Source organism: Thermobia domestica, chromosome 14 (assembly GCF_964235325.1).
Source record: "Thermobia domestica chromosome 14, izTheDome1.hap1.1, whole genome shotgun sequence".
Classification (NCBI taxonomy): domain Eukaryota; kingdom Metazoa; phylum Arthropoda; class Insecta; order Zygentoma; family Lepismatidae; genus Thermobia; species Thermobia domestica.
The window spans coordinates 143,142,206-143,164,686 of NC_137467.1; the positions used below are offsets into that span (position 1 = coordinate 143,142,206).

At 36.2% G+C, this 22,481-nt stretch overlaps 1 long non-coding RNA gene across 1 annotated transcript in view; it reads right to left on the reverse strand.

The window, feature by feature from the left end:
- The window catches only part of LOC145670371 (uncharacterized), a 508,027-nt gene that overhangs the window by 40,843 nt on the left and 444,703 nt on the right, over positions 1 to 22,481 (reverse strand). Inside the window, exon 2 of the long non-coding RNA XR_014128294.1 lies at positions 21,369 to 21,501. This is a non-coding gene — a long non-coding RNA (uncharacterized LOC145670371). The remainder of the gene's footprint in view (positions 1 to 21,368; positions 21,502 to 22,481) is intronic.

Sequence of the window (22,481 nt, forward strand, 5' to 3'; positions counted from 1 at the left end):
GTTATCTTCTGTTCAGTCATATTAACACTCAGTGCAAGTAGAGTCTATTATTTTAACCTTAAGTTGCAAAATAACTTTTGAAAGTCAATTCATGTAAGGCAAATTGGCAAAGAAACTATGGTATTTATATGTAGTTGTTATGACGCATTGAAAACATCATTCTCCTATATTTTCCACAATATAAGGATTGTTGGTAGCTTTTGATAAACTTTTAAAGCACGTGTTGTATGCATAGCCGACCGCAGGGTGAGGCAAGAGGGTCACTTACATCACCTATATTTTTGAAAAGTGTTCAATTCTTCGAAATACACTTGTTAGATTGGGTTGCTGATCGACTATTGTATTTAATAGATTAGTATAAAATTCTATAGTGCTATAGATATTTACTATATTTAATATATACACGGTATCGTACCCAGAATTTTATTTCGGGGTGGATCCGAAAGTCTTCCCTCGGAAAGTTTTCTGTAATGGGGGAACTAAAACGCAATTTTAGGTTATATTTTAACATCATTTCAAAATTTCAGGGGTCTAAACCCCCGGACCCACCCTTTGGCTACGTCACTGATATGCAATATAGGCCTACGTAAATACTGGTTCTACAAATATAGATTAAGTACAATGTGTATGCGTGAATCAAGTTATCAAGTTGTGAGAGTATCTGCGACTGTACTTGTATGTCCATATTTTGCTCCGCCTTGGAAAAATCTTGCCGGCGTTCCTGCTTATTGATCATAATCATAAGGGGAAAGGGGAAAGTTGCAGTTTTTTTTTTTTTAAAAAAAAGCTTTTTTAACGTATATTATCTGGAAGTTTTTTCTCCGCACCGCAGTTTGGTTGTTTGTCAATCAAAGGGCAATGCTAAACACAGGAAAGTTTTATATATTGTCAGCAAGTTAGGCTCGTGTTGCTCATGAAGAAAAAAAAAAAAATAACAGCGAGTTTGAGGTGTTTAATCTCTGTTCATATGCGCGTTAACTAACTTCCCCAACCTTGACAGTCTACTCATTATACATTCTCTTCCTGGCACTACTATATTGCCATTTGAAAATTATCTGTACGCGCAGTTTTATTCAAAATCGGCCTTGTCAGCAAAGTATTTACAGTGGTGTTTTAATATTAACTTGGAGCGTCCACATCACTTTATCTTGGCTGTATAATAATATTGTAAAGATAGGCCTACTTGTTACTAACATTTCAAAAAAAAAAAAAAAATCAATGTTTATTTGACATGCGTAATCACCGTACTGTAGTGAAAACAGGGAGAGTTTGTTTTTCTTGAAAATATTAGAAAATTTCAGGATTCTCCGAGGGCGGAGTTCTTTGAAGTGAATATATAGGGGAAGCCGGGGCAAGAGCAGACACTTTTTCTTATTTCAGAATATCTTGTAAACAGTAAGAGTAGAAAATGGAAAAGAAATCGTATGAAAGATATTTTATTCTAGTTACAGTTGTCATTATCTTCTTTTCAGTTGTCATTATCTTATCCAGTAAATAACCCACTATGTAATTCTTTGTCCCGAGATATTAAAACCACATTTTCTGCTATAACTTCATGCTCACTCAAGTTACCTTGTAGGTACACGCTCAAGTACACTTACTTACAAATCCCTTCAAAATGATGATGGCACTTCTGGAGAAAATTTTGCCGTTTCGTGGAAAATGAGTTTTTACTCTTACTTTGATTTATGCTCTTGCCCCAGTTTCACCTATATCGCACCTATAATTCTTTGATCCATTCTTGGTATAACGATGCTAGTTCCATGTGTGTCTCGGATGATACGCATCTGATCTATAGTTATTGTGATACGTAAACAGTTTTCTTAAAATCTGGAAGTAACTCTACTTTCCTGAAATATTTTTGAGATTATAATTTGAAAGATGACAACATTCTAGCCACATTGGAATGCTGTTTTCCGTGAGATCAGCGAAGTCAAGCAGTGCCGGGTTTGGTCCGAGGTAAAGTGAGTGACCATTTATACTCACAAACGTTGTTGGCATTGCGGCGTCCACTGCGTCGTGAGGACAGTTAGGAAGCTACTCGAAAGACAGAAGTGGCAATTTCTGATCTAAAAAGTCAGCATTAACGGCGAAAGGAGCCGATGTGCTGACTACACATTACCCAAAGGTAAGAGATCCACAAACTGACTTGTAAGCTTAGACTCCTAAGGGCTGTTAAGCCAGGAGTAGTTTAATTTTACTTCCAGAGGATTCCTGACCCTCTTTTACTTAAATCTAGACAATTCAAACCTACGGATACAGACATATTAGATGTATTGCTGCATTCACTAAAACTTTACGGTTCAAGTCAAGTTCATTACTTCTGTCTGCTGAATTCTTTATGATATATTTAAAAAATCGGAAAGTAAGAATAGTGTTTTTTTTATCAGTTCTGCGATTAGATGCTGTTTTAATTATTTCTTATAGGATCCTCAGATTTCTTTAAATATGAGTAAAAGACTAAGAGACATCGGCAGAAAATATTTAAGTGGAAGTAAGAAGAGAGCTGTAGCCAAAGCAAAGAAGGCTGAAGAAGAAAAGGAGAAAGGTGCATTAGATAAATATTTCAGCAAAACCATCTCAGAAAATGCAGAAAAGCAAGAAGAGCCGAAACTCATGGAAGATAGTGACACTGAAGGAAGCCAGTCTGAAGAAGATACGCAAGACAATCAAAGTAGTAATTTATTTATTGGAAGTGAGACTGACCATTTTGCAAATATTGAATATGATCAGCAAAGAAACTTGACTGTTGACATGGTTGCTGGTGTCTCTGAGGCAGGGAAGAATGGGAATTTAAAATCTGAGAGTTTTGTAGAAATAACAGATGATCCTGCAACATGGCCAGAAATAATAACTCAGAGTGTCAGGGATTATTTAGTCAAAAGAGGACCACCTAAAATTGAAGTAGAATTTTTCCCCAAGAATGAGACTGGATCACATTTTTCAAAATTTCATTGCAAGAGAAAACTGCCAAATGGTGAAATCGTACATCGTCCATGGCTAATATACTCTGCATCAAGTGATAAAATCTTCTGTTACTATTGCAAGCTTTTTGGTAACGCAGCAAGTGCACTTGAAAGTAGTGGTTTTAATAACTGGCCAAACGTTCATACAAGACTAGCTGAGCATGAGAACTCCAGAAAGCATTTGCAAGCTATGCTCAGTTGCTGTGAACTACAGCAAAGATTTTCTGCTGAAAAAACTATTGATGAAGTGGAAGAAAAACAAATTAGGCAGGAAACAAAACGCTGGCATAAAGTATTTGAGAGACTGGTAGCCACTGTACAGTTTCTCGCAGAAAGAAATTTGCCATTCAGAGGATCTGAAGAACGCATAGGAACACCACATAATGGAAATTTTCTTGGTATTATTGAGTTACTAGGGAAGTTTGATCCCGTAATGCAAGATCATCTGCAGAAAATCCAGAAAAAGGAAATACATGATCATTATTTAGGCAAGAATATCCAGAACGAGCTTATTAATATAATGAGTGAAGCTGTTCTACAAGAAATAATATTGCGAATCAAGACTGCTAAGTATTTTGCAGTAATTCTCGATTGCACTCCTGACATCAGTCACCAGGAGCAAATGTCGGTAATTAGATATGTAGCTGATGGTGTACAGTCAAATGCTCCACCAGGAGTATATGAACATTTCATCAAGTTTTTAGTGGTGGAAAGTAACACAGGTGAAAATTTGTACAACATTCTACTACATGAACTTGAAACATTAGGACTGGATGCTGGAAATATCCGTGGACAAGGGTATGACAATGGTGCCAACATGAAGGGTCACATCTCAGGTGTGCAGGCAAGACTTCTACAGAAGAATTCAAGAGCTTTCTTCACACCATGTGCATGTCACAACTACAACTTAATTTTGGGAGACATGGCCAAGACATGTCCAGATGCAATGACATTCTTTGGAACTTTACAACGTATTTACACACTTTTCGCATCATCTACTAAAAGATGGACTGTTTTTAGAAAACATGTAACAGGCCTGTCTGTGAAACCTCTTTCCGAAACACGTTGGGAATGTAGAATAGAAAGTGTCAAAGCTGTACGGTACCAAGCTCCAGAAGTTTGTAATGCACTAGAAGAGTTAGCAGAAAAAACTGATGATCCTCAAGCAAGAAGCGATGCTGTATCATTAGTGAGTCAAATGAGAGATTACAAGTTTCTGGTCTCGTTAGTTTTCTGGTACTCCTTACTATTCCAAGTTAACTATGTAAGTAAGGAACTTCAGAGTGATACCATGGATGTTACTACTGGACTTTCATCATTTCGAAAGCTTTGTGACTGGCTAAAAACATACAGGGAAAAAGGTTTTGATGAAGCCTTGATTGGAGCGAATGAACTTGCCGAAGACCTAGATGTTGAGCCTGTATTCAAGGCTCAGAGTAGGCGATTATCCAAAAAACGAAAACTATTTGATTATGAGTCTGCAGACGAACCTTTGCCAGACCCGAAAACAGCCTTCAAAGTGCAATGTTTTAATCAAGTGGTAGATAAAGCACTGCAAACAATTGAACCACGGTTTCAGCAACTGAAAAATATTCAAAATTTATTTGGATTCTTGTGCAATTTTCAGGACATGTCCAAGGACAACATAAGAAAATGTGCAGCAGATCTGCAATTAGCATTGACAGAGGTTAAGCTAACACAGGAGAAAGGTCAAGTTGAAACTACAAAACAAACTGATATAGATGGATACATGCTTTGTGAGGAAATTGAAGCATTGAAGCCAATTCTGACATCAGAGATCCAAAACCCCAAGAAAATGCTTGAATTCCTGGTTTGTAACAACAGATTTACTGCATTTCCAAATTTATTTATTGCTCTTCGAATTTTCGTGACAATCCCAGTGACTGTGGCATCTGGAGAAAGGAGTTTCTCCAAGTTAAAACTAATCAAAACGTACTTGAGATCATCAATTCAACAAGAACGTTTGAACAGTTTGGCAATGTTGTCCATTGAATCAGAAATTAGCAGGAGTGTAAACTTTGACAGTATTCTAAAAGACTTTGCAGAGAAAAAGGCACGAAAAATAAATTTCTAGTAATGAAAGAAATGTGACTCGTTTACACTGTATTAATCTGGTGATATTTTAAATTCAAATATAATTTGTTTCCTATTGTACATTTAAATTTTCATTCTTATGTTCCTGAACTACACACCATCTTTAAAGTAATTCTCACAAAGTAAACACGTCCGTGCTATCATGGGAGAAAAAAAGAAATCCAAAAAGGCGAGTAACGCAGATACTTGGCTTCAGCCCCAAAACAAGTTGTTTCACATCAATCTTCTAAGCAGGAAGCTATTGCTGATTCTTTGAATAAGCCTCCAAAACAAGATGTTCCTCACCTAGCTTCTACGCCACGCCAAACGGGTTCCGCTTCATCTCAAATAGTACTTAGAAATATAAATACTCAATATCTCACTTCAGCTGCATCTCGCAACCAGAACAAGACGTATAGTTGCGTTTTTGACGGCATCAATATTGATCCTGATCATGATCAAGTCAACATACTCAAGAATCTTCTCATCAAGCAGAATATTATTTTTCACAATCTGGTTCGTATCATTTCCAGTCGTGGACCTACACAATGTGTACGATTATTATCGTATGATCCTCAACAAGTTAATGCATTCATTAACTCCGGCATTACTTTGAACGGCAGACGCATTGAAGTATCACCATCTCGTCGCGCCCGAAGACCGCTCCCATGACGAACTTGCTGTCAGTATGGTCACACGTCCTTTAATGTTCCAATGATCGTGCCTTCTATCACTGTAATGAAACACATGAAGAAGCCTGCAAGCAATCTCTCAACAAGGACTTCTGTTACATGCAAATTGATGCACCACTGCGCTGAAGCACGTATCTGCCCGCAACGACCTTTCTCTGTCACTACGTACCAACCTCCTTGAGTCGATCTAAACTGAGTTTTACTTCAAACCAAGCAAACCTCAAACGACCCTATAGAAGGCCAGCTTGCTGTCGAAGGCGTTTCAGTCTCATCGACCGAAGAATACTACAAATAAAGGTCAGCAAGAAGTCGCCCCATAAGAAGCATCTCCAATAACATTGACGGACGTCCAAGCCCTCATCCAGGAAGAAATCAATAATGCTACTCAAAGGATTGTAAAGTGAAATATTCTTATTCTCATCCAGTTGGACCTTCCGGAAGATGTACCCAAACTCATCAAAGACGTTGTTGCACACACAGCTACGATTCTACAGAAGCTACACATCATACCATCAATCTTAGGTAATTTTTACATTACTCTAAATCAAACCTAAGAGCATGTCCACAATCATTGCCAAGAAGATATGACACCAAGAATTTTTAAAGTAAATCTATGGATTTCATCAATTTTTACCCGCTCATTAGGATGAAGATACCTCAAACGGTTCTCCTCAGAGCCAGGAATACTCGCCTCCCATTGGCCAATCAGAAGCCACAGTTCCAGTTTAAACTCCTCTAGCTTTCCACACACTAAGCTTGCAGCCCATTGGCTCCTCTTCTTGGCCAATCAACAGCCTTGAATTTGGTTTGAATACAAACAGCAATCTCCCAGTTTCATTATACATTCCAACTCTACACGTCATAGGATGCTCAGCTTTCATCTGCATCTACAGAAACAAAACCATTCAACAATTTTCTCTATGGACAAATTAGCCTGAGGGCTAGACGTTCTGGCGCCACTTCGCGGGGATGACCCAACACTTTTTGTCTTGTCTCGTCTTTTCTGAACTAAACTAAATTAATTGTTTAAATAAATCATTTCACAGTCACTAAAACATGTCCTTTCCAGATATGATATAATAATATTGATAGTTGTAGATTTACATATGTATAATTTTATATTGAAATTCTTATTATATATGTTTAGTCTATTAACTTTCATGCACTATTTAAGCGTACATTTTGATTGCCATCCATTCTGCCTGCAAAATCCCTATTAAACTTTTGAAATGATATGAAAATATTTTTTATTTGACGTCCCAGAATTTCTTCTTAGGAGATGGATGATTAATGAAAGGGAGTGATTATGAAATTAAATTTTGCGTGCTCTCCCACCAGGAATTGGACTCGAGACTATGTACACCAGAGATGCACGCGCTAACCACTAGACCAGCAAGGAGAGCGCAATATGCAGGGCGTTTCAAAACAACACCGACAGCGTTTGGGAGATGATTCCTGACACCAAGACAAGACAAAAGTATAGACTAACCTAGGGGTACAAATGTTTCCTGTCGGAGATATAGCGAGCCGAAAACATGAAAAAAATGAATTTTAAAGGTCCATTGCTTCAATACTATGGAACCTACCGAAGTCGGGTCAATACTTTATTTAGAAACTAGTATGTGCCCTATCCAAATATCCATGTTTCAGAATCCTGCTGCATTTCTGTAACAATTTTTATAGAGGTAGTTGGTGAGTACTTCAAATTATATGCCCGTAGCCAAACTGTCTCTATACAAATTGTTGCGTGAGTACCTTAGGTTCTGGAACATGCATTTTTGGATAGCACACGTATTACTTCCTAAGTGGTCGTGACCCGACTACGGTAGGTCCCATAGTTTTGGAGCCATGGACCTTTAAAGTTAATTTTGTCATGTTTTCGGCAGCCTAGGCTATAACTCCGAAAGAAAGTATTTGTGCACCCACGTTGGTCTATACTTTTTGGCTTATCTTGGTGCCAGGAATCACCTTCCAAACGTTGTTGGTGTTGTTTTTAAACACCCTATTATATATATATATATATATATATATATATATATATATATATATATATATATATATATATATATATATATATATTCTACAGACCTTTGTGCAAATTAGTGGTAAATCTGGGGCCCCGCAAAATGTTTTCAATCGGGCCCCGCGCCACCTAAGGCCGGCCCTGATGTTGTCACTATCAATATTATTTCTGAATAAGTTTGAAAATGAATATTCTGGTGTGCTTGAAGAAGCTAATCAATCTGTCAATGAATTGCTTGTTTGCGCAGAGAGAGACAATAAACTGAAACATTACAATGTTATCGCAATTTTAAAAGAAAAGAAAATTCCAGAAAAGCTCGAAGCCTTTTCAGAAAATAGAGCAACATTGTCACAAATGTTTAAGTTTGCATTCATATATATGGATATGGTTCAAACGATGTTGCACTTTGTGAAAGCAGTAAGAACTTTAATAAAATATTTCTTCTGTATGGATCTACAAAATTATACAATAATGATGTCAATGTTCTTGTGTGAAATTGATTGCTTAAAAAAAACTGACAAATTAAGATGGGATGAATTAAGGAGTGCTAATTGGTGGTAAACAAAAGTTGTACTCCTTTTACATGCCTTGGGGCAGATGAGGCTTTGGAACTTATAAAGAGAACAATTAAAATGTAAGGTGGTCTTGTTGGAAGTTCTTTAAATGAAGCAGCAAGAACCATTTTTCTTTTTCAGATTCTGAGTTGACTTGAGTAGGAGAGAAGCTCGAGAACATTGCAGGACTATCACATTCAGGAAAGATATGTCATCATGAATGTTCTTTGGAGCTAAGAAAGAGACCAGAATATGAGGTTAAAATGTAGTAAGTACACCGAAATCCGTGACAAATCCTTTTAACCTAAGGAATGGAAACCTGACACATCTTGTCACAGAAAGAATGTTCCCAAAAGTATAGAAAGACATGATCAATGCAGAAGAAATAGGAGACCAGTTGAGCACTTTTCATCGAAAAATTAATTTAAAATAAATCTAAATATTTCTGGTCGAAGATGAAGAAAACAAACCTCAAAACATGTAAAACTATTTCCAAAAAGGAACAAGTACCTTTAAAAGGTAAAGTAGTTGAATTTAAATCTAGTATGTCTGTTTTCAAGACTTCTTTTAGCATCAAGATCAAGGCCGGGTATTTGTGTTAAATTTTGCTTAAGCCAATATGTATGCTCAGTAATACTCAAGGCACATTCCTCTGCGAATGGTAAGATGAATCATTGTCTACCAAAGCATAAGCTAAGATTTGTTTTTAAGAATTAACAAGTTTGGAAAATGAGATCTCTTAGAAGGTACCGGTTGATGAGCTGGAAGTGGAGCCAGAATTAGCATTATAAACAATGGTGTGGAAAATGAAACAGGTTCTTCTACATCCGTGAAAATACGGTAGCAATAATTGATGGTATGACAGAACTTCATCGCATTGACAAACTAGAATATGTAAAGACATACCAAGATTATCACAACATTTCTGTGCGTATGTTTTCTCGTAATATGGGCAAGATGAAGAGCTACATGTGGTTTTTGATTCATATATAGCTGGCTTTTTGAAAATGGCCACACGCGATCTGAGAAAATGACAGATGTAGTTCAATTTCAGATACATCCGTCAACTAACATATTAAATACAAGCATGAAGAAACTCTTGTCTCACAACCAAAACAAGATTGAACTTACTAATTTGTTTGCAGTTGCACTTCTTGAACTCAGTTGGTAACAAAGAAGAATACTGTAGTGAGTTGGCAAAATAAGGCAGCAACAACTTATATTGATGTGAAGGAGTTGAAAACAACACAAAAAGAAACAGATACAACAGTAATTCTTCACACAGCAGTAATTCTTCACGCAGAAGGAAAGCAAGGGGTTAATGGAGTTCATATATATATTCACCTAATACTCGTACACATGTCCATGTACCTGCGCTAACAAGCAATGTACAGAACAAGGCACGATCAGATCCGACTCAAACTTCGCCCAGAGAACACATAATAGAAAAGAAGAAAAAATGCCAAATTGGAGCTGCCCCCATCCAGAAACACCGGAGATATGCTCCGCAACATAACGCACCACGCGACAATATGATATAAGGTAAACATCGCAAGATACCAATTTATGTTGGAAACTGAAAGGATGGGCAGCACCAGGATATCAAGATATTTGATATGCTATAACATTGACTTGGCGGCCATCTTGAAAGCCGCCATCTTGAATATAGCGTAAGGTATTGAAATGAGAAGCGTGGTGTATGATATATCAATGTAAGGTAAAATGCAAAAGGAAAACCAATGATGTAACCGCGAAAAACATATGTATGATGGTATGGACGGGACGAAGTGTAGAAGACTTGAGCAAAACAAACGTGTATTCGAAGGGCAGAATAATAGGGCAAGACTCCACGATAAATGGTATACGACAAGTAACTGCAACAGTGTCTGTGCATGGAAGTGCATCCGCCTTGACAGAGTATGCCTTCCGAGGATATTGGTACCTTTCTCTGATATTGTGACTGTTTGGGACCGTCGTGAAACAGTGTAGCAAACCGTGTAAAGGAAAAGATTCATTCGTAAAGAAATGTAAGCTAGAACAGGGCTGGCCTTTCCCATCCGTACGCACTTTGTTTCAGATAGTGTTGTTTAAACAAACGTGGGCCGAAATATCTCTTGTTCACACGAAACAACAAGAAAATTAAACAAGAGACGTACAAAACGGTGTCCAGGAGTGGACTTCAATCACAGGTAGGTTGCGCTTTTGATTACCAATCCAAGATGATATGTCCTACACTCCGGAGTGAGGTGCCGAATTGCTGTTCCATAAGAGGTAGTCCTTTGTAGATTATGTAGTCTCCAAACAAGTGATCGTATCGCGGGTTGCAATTGTGGTTTTCGCTGTTCCAAACGGAATCCTAATATCCTCGGAAGGCATAATCTGTCAAGGCGGATGCACTTCCATGCACAGCAGGTAAGTGCAAAATATATTAAAAATTTCAGGCATGACTTTTGAAAATGTAACAACAGTCGCCTGATTCAAAGAATAAGTTGATTCCTGTATGTAAAATAAACTAATATTTTTTAAATCATATTCACAGTGCTAACATTACTGAAGAGGCCAGCACGATTAAGCCCACGTGCGAACGATAGCTGAAGCTATAGCCCGAAAATGAAACGGCGGTCACTGTAACAGTGGTCACTGTAACAGCGGTCACGAATTGGCTTTTTTTTTTTTTTTGCGTGACCGACGATACAAAAAATGACTGCTGTTACATGCGTGACAGCCGATACTTCATGTTTCGATTAGAAGATTCTTTCTAATGATCAAGCTATATAAAACTATACAATTAAGGATTGCAAAGAGTAATGGAAAGTCTCTTACAAATATTTGAGAAAAGAGATGGATTAGAGGCTTGTGTTTATCTCTCAGCATGTTTTAGAATTTTATTGATTGCTTTACTTTCTTTTAATACAAATAAGTTTAGGAAACCATTAGGCCTTTTGTGGAGTGAAATACAGACAGAAGCGGAGGTCACTGAAAACTGATTTAGGTCCTTCTAAGAATATCACTTTTAATATTTTATTGTAAGTTCATGTAATATTAATTGAAAGTACCGGTATAGTTTATTAACGCAACAGTGTTCGTAGTATTGTACTATTACAGAATGGCATGAAGATTTTCCACAATTTTCCTAAACAAAGAATTAAGATGCTGCGTTCAGTTTGATTTTATTTTATTTTGTCCTACAGTGTATGATAGGAAAAAGGGCCTGCTTCTAGTTTGCTGGAATTATTCTGCAAAACACTGATTACGCTACGAGATTTTGTAGATCTTTTCAGACGATGATCAGTATTTTTAAACAAATGCGTTTTATAAGTTAAAATTTGAAACCACTGCTTTACAGGTATTTGTTTCTTTTTACTTCCTATATAGCGATGGATGTTCAGACTCCAACATCTTCAAAATCAGAATCCACCCTACGGAGGTATTTACACAATGAAAATCTTCTTCCACAGAAGAAAGTCAGGCAAAGAAGGAAGCTTAGTGGTTCGGCACTTGAAGAAAAAACAAGGAAGGATCGAGAGAGGCAACGTAGAAGACGTGCAAAAATGACAGAAGATGAACTTGAAAAGAAAAGAGAGTACGACAGAAGAAGAGCTAGTCATTGGACAATGGGTAATTGTGAAGCTCGATGGAATATTATACCCTGGGACTATTACTAAATTGGACAGTTGTAATGTGATACATGTAAATGTAATGTAGTATTCAGGGCCCGGATAGTTCAGTTGGCCTAAGATCGCTTAAGTGATGTGAAGGCTATAATAGATCCCCCAGTGAAAGTCATGACACCAAAGAAGCGAATATTTCATTATGCATTTCCTAAATGTGTTCTGCTTTGTAATTCTGCTAAGTTAGACTAAAGGACGGTAAAAAGATGAAGTTGCCATGTTAGCTACGAAAGTGTTCAGAAGAAAGTTTTTTTTTATTCTGTTTAAACTTGTTTTATTTTATTTAAGAAACAAGTAGCCTTTCATTTTAATCTCTTAATGCATCACTAACTTTGGAGAGCAATATTTTGAAAAACTAATTTGTAGTACTCCACTATTGTAACTAATGAGAAAAATATATGCAGAAAATATTTAACATATACAGTTCAACATTTTATTAGGTAGTAAAATACTACTTGTGAACAGACCTACTCACCTGGTAAAGTTACGATAATCATGGATATGTATCAATGCCACTGTCGAAGTAACAGCGGTCCATGGTAAGTAACAAGATGTCACAGGCATTGTAACAGCGGTCGCGTTGTAACGGGAGGTCACACAAGAAATATAATTAATATAAATTGGGTTTTTACATTTCTAATAATGTTCTACTGTTTTAGTTAATTGGTTTGCAAAGCTTTACTGTAAAAAATGCAATCGGTCCACTAGTAACGATATTAACTGCAGTAAGTAATCTAATTCTGTATTAAATTTCTCTTTTTTCTGAAAAACAATGGATTTTTACATTTTATTGACAATCTACATCAAATTTTTATATAAATTTGAATTAAATGCTCAAAAGAAATCACAAAAATATTGACAAAAATTGATCATAATTATAATCCAATTTTTGATTGGAAATTAATTTGATCACGGAAGTGTGACCTCCGTTACAATTTTCAAAACAATCACAGAAAGACGTGCGTATACCCAGCGGCGTACGAGATATTTCATGGAATCATATAGTGCACTTGTTTCTTTGAATCATAAGCTAATATAAGGCAAAATTTCAGTCTTGTACAATAACTTTAATTTTTCACGATTTTCAGTAATGAAAGTGGCGGGTTAACTTAGTACGACCCTAATATCAGTCATTTTTACATGTCTCGGTATCCCCCGATAACCCCCGGCCCGCAGCCGAATGGGGTGAATTTGGAAGTTAATGAGTTCGAAGTTTCAGCATTGATCTTAACGATCAGCGAAAACTATGAATTCGACACTAATATCAGTGATTTCTTAGTACATTTACATGCCCCGGTAAACGCCCCTTGAGACCCCCTGGTTCAGATTTAAAAAAAAAAAACGCTTCATCTTGGTTTGGGGCCTGAACCAAGGTTCCCGTGACCAAAATTTGGTAACTCTCGGTCCACTCGTCTGGTCCCTAGGCCGCACACAGACACACAAAAAAACTCTTCATTTTATTTATGTTAGATTAGTAGTAAAAGAACAAGTGAGTTTGTCAATACACCATGGGCGTTCATTAAAGTGCGTGACCAGCAAAAAAAAAAAAAAAAAAAAAAACTGCATTATAGTGTCGATGGCAGATGTTAAATATTAGTTTTCCGTTTTACTAAATACTTAATATTGTTATTGAGTGTTATACGACCAATGTTTTTTTTATTTGTTTGTTTGTTTGTTTGTGATTTTTATAATTTAAATTTAGTTTTTCAGCAACTTGTCGTATACCTGGAGTTTAATATACGATCCAAGCTACTTAATGTCTCTCTCGGAATAGGATTTTGATCTCTTGTACAGAAGGTGGAAACACATTCTTTATCCGGAAGGGAGTTATTTTGATGTGTGATTCAAAGTGTATTCGATTCAACCGAAGATTTATTTCTGAAGAAGCCTTAAATGGCTTGGATTGGCACATTAAATCTGCAGGTTCATGTTAGATGTAGGCTCATTGCTAGAAAGGTATAAACTAACCGATAAACATAAAATACCGTGAGGTCGGGGTGGCTCAATGATAGAGCGCTCATCTCTGGAGTGTGGAGTCTCTGGTTTGACCCCAGCTCCCGCCAAGTGCGCTTTGTAATGGACAAACACTGTGTGCGTGAATTTTCTCGTGTTTCTTTAGTTTCCTCCCATTTTTTTCATTACATCATTATCACCCATCTTATCATTACCGTGGTGCATAACCAGGAGTTCATTAAAAAAAATCAAATTGTGTTTGGTTGCGTAGCAATAATAATAGCAACTATTTAGTGAGAAAGAAATATAACATTAAATATCAGAAATCAGTGATATCTAACACGTTTCTGAAGATTATCTGAAAGATAGAAGTCAATTTAATATTTTGACTCCTGGGCTTATACTCGTATAGCAAATTCCAGCTTTGTGTAAGTTTAGTGCATATGTATCAAGTAGTAGAAAAATGCGAGTGCGAAATATATGGCAAATCTTTAAACATTCTATTTTAAGATCAATACAAGATTTACTGGTATTGTTGGGTAGGGTTGCTACAATATTATTGAGTTCATCCATTTGCATTAACAAGCTACTCTGAACCTTACACGGGCTCAGGGTAAGGATCTCACATACAGATGAACGCATATAACATATAGCTGATGTATATAATATAGGGAAGAATGTTAGAAGGCAGACATCCTAAAGCGGCATGATGTAACATCAAAGCCGGAAAAAGGCAATACATATTTAGCATATGGATAAAACATGCTCCGTACAGATTTCCGTAGTAAACAAATGGATTCCGTACATTTGTACAATATACCGCTGTCCGGATGACGGATTTTTCTCAGTGTAAAGACGAAATTATTATATCTAAAGAACGTAATAAACAGGAAAGTGTAACCCATGAAAGCACTTAGTTTCCAGCAAGAAAATCATATCTTTTTTTTTTTTTTTTTTTTTGCTTTGTACACTAAATCAGATACTGAATACAGAATATTTTGTGTCTTTTTTTTTTCAATGTTCTTGAAAAGTGTACTTCTTTTTGCCTAAAGGCTGATTGTTTAATAAAATGAATTCAAAATATTGACTCAACTAGTAACGGGTAGACAGAATATAGCTGAGCAAAACTCAGAATTTGTCACTGCACGCATAACATTTTTGTTTGTCTCCCTCCTAACCAAAATGTACTATATATGTATATCATTTTCAATTGTGACACTGCTCTAATTCGGCCACGGAATGTAGCAAGGCCAGTTTCCAATGATAACATTCACAGAGTGAGAGTAGCAACAGCAGTAGTAAGAATAGAAAGTCGGTATGAGAAATGAAATGAATGGTCTACAACAGAATTCAAAATACGAACGAACGCATAAGAGCGCGAGGGCTTGTGGGTAGAGCTGCTAAGGTTCGCGGGTAGCCGAGGTGGCTTATTGAAGTGAAACCCGGCCGGATGGGAACTGCATTAAGGGAGCATCAGTTTTCTCTTGCTTCGTAGATACAAGAAATACAATATTAATCAAGGCGCGCGCTACCGGCTATTTACCCCCACTGGAAAAAGGGGAAGGGGGAAGGCCAGAGTGAGTGTGCATTACTGTAATGGGTCGCCGGGAAATGGACAAAAATCATATGGGATTAGCGGGGGCCAAGACGAAAGCGGACAAGTGGCTAGGCTTTTAGCAGGCCCCCAGGCTCCAGCTGGGAGTCCATTACCATCTCTGGCAGCAGTCAGCCTCAGGCAAGATGCGAGAAAGGAAGAAAACCTCCCCTACTCCTTTGCGTGTTGTGTCTTCCACTGCCCGCTAAAGGTTACGCCACTTAAAGAAGTTTGCGAAAAAAAAGTATTCATTTTTCTTTTCCAAGTGACGTATCATAGATAGCTTAGCGACTATGTGGATATATGCATTAGATACGAATTTATGTTAGAAGACTTCACTCACACATAAACAATTTCAACGATACATTTATCATACATTTCATATACGTACGTACTTCCTTATTTAAGATATAGACTATGTACTTCGCCATATTGCTTTATTTATTGGATTTCTTTACATCTCTATGCAGCACCAAGGTTATGAAGGAGAGTTCTACTATTTACATGCCCTAGGAACACGATTGATAAATCTTTGTAGACTAAACGAATTGGTAAATTCAAGGATACAGTTAAAAAACCTAGTTTAAAGTAGTTTATTGGTCAACAAACAATTTACTATCATTTACCTAACAATAGTTTAATGGTCGGCATGGTTGAAACTTCCACTGCAAAAATGTCGTAGTGGATTTTTCCTTTAAAAAAAAACGGAGGTGTTGCTCGAGAACATAAAATGAATCACACGTTGTATATAGATTTTCTGATACAAGATATAGTTTTTTTCTAAAGTAAGTCCCACATTAAAAACTTTATTATTAGAAAATTATTGTACTTTAGTTTATATCATTAGTTGTACATGATATACACGTTCCTAAGGTATTTTTTCATTCCATTACAGATTTCTAGACAGTTACAAAGTTAACCGCAGAGACGCTGTTCATCAAAGAGCAACAATTAATGGAGCTCGATGGTCCTGAGAAGAAGTTCTTCATGATGGAACTCGAAAATAAAATTGAGTGTACATTTTACAATTTTATTTCGATAAAGACTCAAAACGATTAGCAGGCCCGTGAAGCAACTTGTGGTGTCTATGGGCAGGATAACGTTATCAACAGTAACAGCTAATGAATGGTTCAGTCGTTTTTGTTCTGGAATTTTCGATGTTCAAGGTGTTCCTGGCAGAGAGCGAATAGTCATAGCAAAAATGGGTAGTAAGTTGGGAAAAGTCTAGCAAGACTGGCTTGTAAACAATCAGGATATTGTCAATGACGTAAACATCAATCATAAAACGGTGTTAAAGTATTTGGAGAAAGCTGACAACAAAAAAGGGACTCGACATTTGGGTGCCACATGATGTGACTCGATCGAATTTCTATCTGAGAATCTCTACAGAAACTGGAGATGTAAAATGGTCGGCTTCTTTGTGATGGAGGATTTTTCATTAAAAATTGGATATTGGGGGGGGGGGAGAAGGAGGAGAACTAGAAATATTGGCTATTTTGATCTTTTGTGACTTTCTTGTTCAAAAATACATAATTTGTTTCACTGTAGTGGATTCTTCAATTAAGAAAGTACGTTTACAACATTCGTTGTTAGTTTTATGTTCAATCCTGTTGTTTTGATTGGCTTTCAAACTGGCATTGCAGTTATTGCGAGTATGCGTAAGTTATGTAACCCACACATCCCAAGCGTCATGTTGGTTGCTTACCCATCTTATTAAGTACCTGGAAGTTATAATCTTCATAAATGTGTTTCACTGGTTGCCTAAATTTAATCTAGCAAGCAAGAAAAAAGTAGCAGAAACCAAGAAACACATGCAAAATAATTTTTGTTTTGCTATACAATCTTGCTTACATCTCGTTATCCGTTCGGGAAACATTTTATCCTTAGCTTGAGAGAGTTCACTTTACAAAATTAAAAAGGCTATTTTGAGTTATGTTAGTTTAACTCATGATGTGTAGAATTCATTCTTTCTTTACTGCTTTATCGTGTCATGAAACTTATGGATAGCGTTTGAATATTCTCCCATTGTATTTTAACGGCTTCAATAAATAAAAATAAATAAAAGTTACATATAGTCATAATGAAGATTTAGTTTATTCATAATTTTTTTAAAAAAGATATTTTTTCACGAAATCTAATACATAAAAACTTTTTACTAAAACGTTTTTGCCTTTGAACGTTAATCTAAATAATTTGCAGGAACTAAAAAAAAAAAAAAAACTGCGTCTACCAATTTGCACTGTTTCTTCTTTAGCGAATTACCGTTTTTCATTGATTTTTAGGGGGGTGCATGGTGGGTCAGCGGTGCGTGGGGTCTCTGCTTCGGTCCCCGCCCAAGTAAGTTTGTAGTGGACAACATGGTATCTGTGGGTTTTCTTGAGGTATTCTCTTTTCCTCCCCCATTCTCATACTATCAATTCTTCCATTATCATTCATTTGCCTTAATCATCGTCTCCCTTAGCTTAAAGGACATAATCGTGAGACGTTAAACTGAAAAAAATCATTTTTTATTTGATTTTTGAAATTTTTCAGAATTTCCTCTTCAGAATGTAGTAGTTAATTGTGTGTGTGTGTGTGTGTGTATTTGTGTTATAATGGGATAATAAAAGAGAAACTTACTGCTATCTTTCCACTAAATTTGAAATACTAAAAAAAGCCCAACATTTCCCAGGCAAAAGTTGGACGTGTTATAGCACTATGTTAAAACCATTATACAATCATTTTAAACAATATTTGTTTGCATTCATAAATACTAAAGTGTATAATAAATTATCTGTTATAATGGGGAACAAAATACTTCGTCAAGTATTCAAAAAAATCACACTATCAAATGAATTAGTCACACCGTCAAAAGGAAGTACTATTTCAACAAACGAACACATCGTCAAAGGTACAAGACGGTTTCTTCACTAGAAACAAGTGTCCAAGCAATAGACGACAGTGTGCTCTAATCTCTAGTTAAAGCTCCAATAACTGAATGTTGTTTTGTCACAAAGCACATAAATACTGTTAGACGAAGTGAATGATGTTTCAGCTATGGAAGGTACACATCATCCCGTGATCATTTCTATGCATCAATAGAAAGACATACCAAAGGACTGCAATCGTGTCGCTGCAAAATTTGACTTACTCCAGCAACCTGTTTTCTATCAAGGGTTAGGATTAGGAATTAGATTTTTGGGCTTTCGGTAGGGGAGACCGGGAACTGTAACAAATTTTACATTTTATTTTTTTTCTCACGTGTTTATGCTCCAATAAGTTTGAAAATTATACAATGTCTTAAGTGAAGCTTTGCTGTTCCATTCAATTTTTTTCATACGTGATAATTTCTAATATAGAAAGTTGCGAAGCATTTTATGACAGCATCTGTCTTGTTACACACGTCCCCGGGCCCGCGTCAATTGTAACAGAGCTTTGTAACAATTGTAATATGACGCTTTTAATAAAAAGTACAATATATATGGCATGACAAAACAATATATATAGTTATATGTATATGGTATTATAATAGAGAGTGCTATATAAATATATATTACAATGTATAAAGTTCAATAACAAAAATGTAAAAGATACACCTACAGTAAGTACAAATACAATGCACAAGAGGTACAAATTATATTTAAAATATATCACTACATTTGCCTTCTCTTGATTACTACTACTACTACTACTAGTAGTAGCAGTAGTAATAGTACTAGTACTACAACAACAACAACAACTACTACTACTACTACTACAAATAATAATAATAATAATAATAATAATAATAATAATATTAATAATAATAATAATAATAATAATAATAATAATAATAATAATAATAATAATATTAATAATAATAATAATGATAGAAAATGAAATTTTCTTCAATTTTACTCATAAAAAAGGAAGATAAAATTTATTCTGACAGACACTTATGACATAAGTAGAAAGAACACCGTTTATTACATTGTAAATGAGGACACATTTCGCATTTAATGCATTGGATCCATTCTTCATTCAGTAAACTGTTTTTGAACCGGAGTAACCAACATCTCATACACTGAAAACGTAGAAGAATTATTGTTTGGCAAGACGTCAGATGTAGAGGTGCACAATGAGGTTAGGTCCCTATCTCTGCTAGTGACTAATGATGAAGAAAATTCGCTCTCATAAAACACTTTTCAGTTAAACGGTCAAATTACAGTAAAAGAAAATCCATACATATATTCTTAGGAGTAGCAGCTAGAGGTAAAGCGACAGAAACTATTTCGGCGATATCGTATATTGAAATTCTTTTACCTGGATTATTTCTCATCCATTGATCAATGGCAGAATTGACTTGTTTTTTGAATGGACCATAAACTCCAGTATCAAGTGGCTGTAACTTATGAGAACAGTGGGATGGAAATGATAGAAGCATTATCCCATTTTCCTTACAAAAATCAATGACTGAAATATGAAAGTGTGACTCATGTTTGTCTAATAAAATTAACACTTTGTTCTCAAAACTAAGTCTGACATGTTTAGCCAAATGCTGAATGAAGGAAAGAAATTCTGCGGTATGCATCCATCCAGATTTAGTTGCTGTACCTAAACAACCTGGAGGGCACTTCTAATGAAATAATCACGAGAATGCACCCTCAGAAACACAAACATTGGAGGGACAGTGTTACCACAAATATTAACAGTGAAACACATTGTAATAAAACTACTTCAATCAGCACTTATGATTTCTTCTACTTGTTTCTTGCCTTTCGTCGCAGCAATTTTATTGGGTGTTGGACAGTATGTAACAATTTTATTGGACAGTAGTGATACCAGTCTCATCGATGTTATATACAGGGTGGTAAGAAACTATTTGAACAAACTTAGGAGCTGATTGCTGACACCGAAACAAGCAAAAAAGTCCTCTGGAACTTTGGTCAGTGAGGGATAATTTCGGGGATATAAGGTGCCGAAAGCGTGAAAAAATGAACTTTAGAAGGCTGCAATTCTAAAACAACGCAACGTAGAGAGTGAGGTATAGAACATGACACTCGAAGTCATACCTGCTAGATTGAAAAATGTACGTTTCAAACCTCCGCAAGATGTGTGTGAGGGATTTCCCAAAGGAACGTAGGATTCTCCTATAACCTGGCAAGTAATCTCTACGTACCTTTGGAGAAGCCCTCGCATCTTGCGGAGGTTTGAAGCATACATTCTTCAATCGAGTAAGTATGACTTCGAGTCTCATGTTCTAAACCGCACTCTCTGCGTTGCGTTGTTTTTGAATTACAGCCCTCTGAAGTTCATTTTTCCACGTTTTTGGCACCTTATATCGTCGAAACTATCCCTCACCGACCAAAGTTCCAAAGTTCAGCAATCTGCTCCCGGTTTGTTCAAATAGTTTCTTACCACTGTTCATATTCTGAGGTTCAAACTTGTATTTGTCTAATACACTTGCATATTTATCGAAGAAGAGATCGACATTTGGCTTGTTAAAATTCATGTCTCTATTAAGACTTGTTGGCTCAGGTTTTGGGATTAAAATATCTGGATGACGCTGAATGTAAGATGACAACCATTCGACACCGTAGTTTCTGTCTCAGTCCATCGCTGGGACATTTTCAAATTAAACATCTTGGTACAGTCATAAGCCAGCTTTCTTATTTCCTTAGGAGAGAGATCATAATACAAATCTGCAGAAAGTTTAATATAATTAGTGAGACTATTTTTTTTTTTTTTTTTTTTTTTTTTTGTTCTGTGGTAAATACTTAAGTGTGTGGATTGTAACCAATTTTTGGAAAAGCAAAAGGATTTATATTGCCGACTTTTTAAAATGAAATCTGTAAAGGCTTACGTGACAAACACCATGTTCCTTGACACGAGAGCGAATACTTTTACCATCTTTGAGAACAGCATGGGCTGCCGCTTCCATAACTTCTTGGGGTGTTGTGTCTCAGATTGTCGTTCTAATCCTCGATCTTGACATTCTGAAACAACAGAGATATCGTAATAATGTATGGAAATTTTTAATTTGGGAGTAAGGTGAAAGAGAATAATACTGACAGCTTTAACAATGGATGGGAACAACAAACTAAGAGTAAGACCACGTCCTCATATTTAAAAGTAGACCTATTTAAAAATATACGATTTTCACGCGTCAACAACATTCCTACTCTATTGTTGCGCCACTAATTAAAGTCCTAATGATATTGTACTAATAGTCACCTACACTGCATTTGTAAACCCTATACACATCCCTCACACAACGACACGAACAGGTAATGCGCTAATGTGCGATAGAGATTAAGTAAAACATGTGAAAAGTCACAGACATTGTTGATTATTCCTGATGAATCAGAAAGGGAGCTTATTTGACAAATGAGTCTTTAGAAACTTACATTTAAAAATATAATATTCAGTATTAAATCACAAGGAAGGAAGATAGTGAAACATTAGCTTATTCTGATACAACATCGTAAAGCACTGATCTGCGGCCAGCCACAAACGTTTGTAAGAGTGTATAAAGAAGTTAAGGGAGGCCCCATAATGAAATATGGGGTGAAAGTCTTATCTTTTCTTATAAGAACCATAATGATATATTAGACATTAAGGCCGTCAAATATTTTTTTCGGGGGGGGGGTCCGGTCCCGACCCCTTACGTACTTGTGACTCCGGAAAAGCATACTTAATAGTACATTGTTTTATCAATTACATCAATTGTATTCTCTTCGGTCATATCTAGTTTATTTCCATCATGATTCAGTACAACTTGTCTGGGACGATTGTACCATGTTACAATTGTGTCGGTTCAACGGTGATAAATTCTAAGATTTTTCATAATCACATTGAGTCAAAGCATCAAATACAATATCCACGTTGTCAAGGAAAGAACATGGATTACACACGCACAGGGTATGTGTTTACAGTAAACCCACATCTATCAAGAGAAAATAAAAACAAGTCAGTT